Here is a 3,320-nt window from a genome sequence, read left to right on the forward strand (position 1 = left end):
ACATCTAAATACTGATGACGCTTTTCCTGTGGAAAATTGTGGTAAATTATCACCAAAGATAGTGAGTAGGTGAGCGAAGGTGAGGCTAACTGGAGGGTTATGGTGTGCATGTGTGATTCAAGGCTGGAGTGAGATCAAGGGGAAGTGATCAGAGCAAGGTTGAGGCATTTTCGAGACAGAGTTGGAGTGGAGGAGTTTCAAAGCCTATCTGCCTAAACTGAGAGTGAAGTTTGGAAAGGTTGAGTAAGGGCTGGAACATGGCAGCAATGTCCAGACCCAGAGTGTACCGAAGCAACAGGGCCTGGATCGTAGTTCGGGGGACAACCCATTGTTTGGACAATTGAAACACTGGGCCAGATGGACTGAAACAGCAGGGTGTGAGGATTGGACAGTTCTGTTTGTTACTCCACGATGTTTACTCCACTCCCAGGCTGAGGCCGTGGCCTGCTCCGGCTGCCCTGGGCTTTGAGTCTGCAAGCTTTGCCATAATTTTCTCCACTGTGTGATGAGCTGAGGCTATAGGCCTACTCCAGCTCGTGGTTGAACACACTAGGGGATCAGCATCAGCTATTCTTGATTGAGTTTTATGCATGTTGTGCAATGAACCAGTATTGATTAGGGAGCTTAAGGTACAAGAATCCTTAGGGGAAGGTGATCACAATAAGATTAAATTCACCCTGACATTTGAAAAGGAGAAGCTAAAGTCAGATGCATCATATTTACGGTGGAGTAAAGGGAATTACAGAGGCATGAGAGAGGAGTCGGCCAGAGTTTATTGGAAAACAACACTGGCAGGGATGATGGCAGAGCAGCAATCACTGGAATTTCTGGAAGCAATTAGGAAGCCACAGGATATATATGTCCCAAAGAGGAGGAAGTATTTCAATGATGGGATGACACAACCGTGGCAGATAAGAGAAGTTGAAGCCCACATAAAAGGCAAAGAGAGGGCACATAATAGAGCCAATATTAGTGGGAAGTTAGAAGATTGGAAAACTTTTTAAAAAAAAAAACAGAGACAACTTTAAGAAATCCTTAGGAAAGTAAAGATGGAATACAAAGTAAGCCAGTCAATGATATTGAAGAGGATACCAAAAGTTTCTCCAGATACATAAAGTGTAAAAGAGAGGTGAGAATGGATATCAGACTGATGGAAAACAATGCTGGAGAGGTAGTAATGGACAAATTAAATAAGTATTTTGCATCAGTCTTCACTGTGAAGGCACTAGCAGTATGGTGTAAGTTCCAGGGTGTCAGGTGTCAAAATTGTGTGAAGTTGCCATTACCAAGAAGAAGGTTGTTGGCAAAATGAAAGGTCTGAAGGTAGATAAGTCACCTGGACTAGATGGTACACCCCAGAGTTCTGAAAGAGGTGGCTGAAGAAATTATGGAGGCATTAGTAATGATCTTTCAAGAATCACTAGATTCTGGAATAGTTCAGGGAAACTGGAAATTTGCAAGCGTCACTCCCCTCTTCAAGAATGCGGAGAGGTAGAAGTAAGGACAGTAAAGGCCAGTTAGTCTGACCTCAGTGGCTGGAAAGTTGTTGGAATCAAATATTAAGAATGAGGTCTCAGGGTACTTAGAGACACGTGATAAAATAGGCTGTAGTCAACATGGTTTCCTCAAGGGATAATCTCGCCTGACAAACCTTTTAGAATTCTTTGAAGAAATAACAAGCAGGATAGAAAAAGGAGAATCAGGTTTTTTTTGTGTACTTGGATTTTTAGAAGGTCTTTGATGTGGTGCCACACATAAGCTGCTAACCAAGCGATAAGCCCATAGGAAAGGTTCTAGCTTGAATAAAGCAGTGGCTGATTGGCAAAAGGCAAGGAGTGGGAATAAAAGGAGCCTTTTCTGGTTGGCTACCAGTGACTGGTGTTCTATAGGGGTCTGAGATGGGACTAATTCTCTTTACAATTTATGTCAATGATTTGGTTGATGGAATTGATAGCTTTGTTGCAGAGTTTGCAGATGATATGAAGATAGGTGAAGGGGTAAGTAGTTCTGAGGAAGTAGAGGCTATAGAAGGACTTTGACTAGGAGACTGGGCAATGAAATGGCCGATGGAATACAGTGTCAGGAAGTGTATGGTCATGCAATTTGGTAGAAGAAATGAAAGGGTTAACTATTTTATACATGGGGAAAAATAAAAAATTCTGAGGTGCGAAGTGACTTGGGAATCCTTGTGCAGGATTCACTAAAGGTTATTTTGCAGGTTGAGTCTGTGGTGAGGAAGGCAAATGCAAATTTAGCATTCACTTCAAGAGGACCAGAATTTAAAAACAAGGATGTAATATTGGGGCCTTGTGAGGCACTGGTGAGGCCTCACTTGGAGAGTTGTGAGCAGTTTTGGACCCCTTATCTTAGAAAGGATGTGCTAAAACTGGAGAGGGTTCAAAGGTTGTTCATGAGAATGATTCCAGGATTTGATGGCTTGTTATATGAAGAGCAGTTGATGGTTCTGGGGCTGTACTCATTGGTACTCGGAAGAATGAGAGGTGACATTGAAACTATTGAATGGTGAATGGCCTTGACAGAGTGGATGGGGAGAGGATGTTTCCTTTGGTGGGAGTGTCTAAGACCAGAGGAGACAGCCTCAGAATAGGGTGACATCCATCTGGAACAGAGATGAGGAGGAACTTCTTCAGCCTGAGAGTGGTGAATCTGTGGAATTCTTCATCACAGGCAATTGTGGAGCCAAGTCTTTAAGTATATTTAAGGCAGAGGTTGATAAATTCCTGATTGGTCAGGGCATGAAAGGATATGGGGAGTGGGGGGGGGGGGGAGGGGAAGGCCAGAGATTGGGGCTGAGAGGAAAAATTAATCAGCCATGATGAAATGGCAGAGCAGACTCAATAGGCCAAATGGCCTAATTCTGCTCCTATATCTTATGGTCTTGAATGCTGGGGTCAGCCTGCAAGTATTGCCTTGCTTCAGGCTCCCAAACATCCAATGTGCAGAAAAGAAAGCAAGTTGTGCAAAGGAGAAAGGCAAGTTTGAGTCCACGGCTGCGGAGCCAATGTTCACGGCAGCTGACCTAGTAGCTTGTTCAGCACAGACAAGTAAACCTCACGGAGCAGCGGAATGAACTGGTTCATCCCTTGCCTCTGGCTCTGAAACCTGGATCTTTTCAATCTGGGTCAACACTTAAATAATCAGGTCTTTCCTCCCTCTGAAGCCTGGGCCCCACTGCCCCTCTGCACGATTTGCCTTGGTTCTGCCACATTGAGTCCACTCTAGCAATGGCCAAATCATTCCCTGCCATCAGACCCAGGTCCCACTGCCTCGATTCAGCCCTAATAGCACCACGCCAGTTC

Source organism: Hypanus sabinus, chromosome 10 (assembly GCF_030144855.1).
Source record: "Hypanus sabinus isolate sHypSab1 chromosome 10, sHypSab1.hap1, whole genome shotgun sequence".
In the NCBI taxonomy this organism is placed as follows: Eukaryota; Metazoa; Chordata; class Chondrichthyes; order Myliobatiformes; family Dasyatidae; genus Hypanus; species Hypanus sabinus.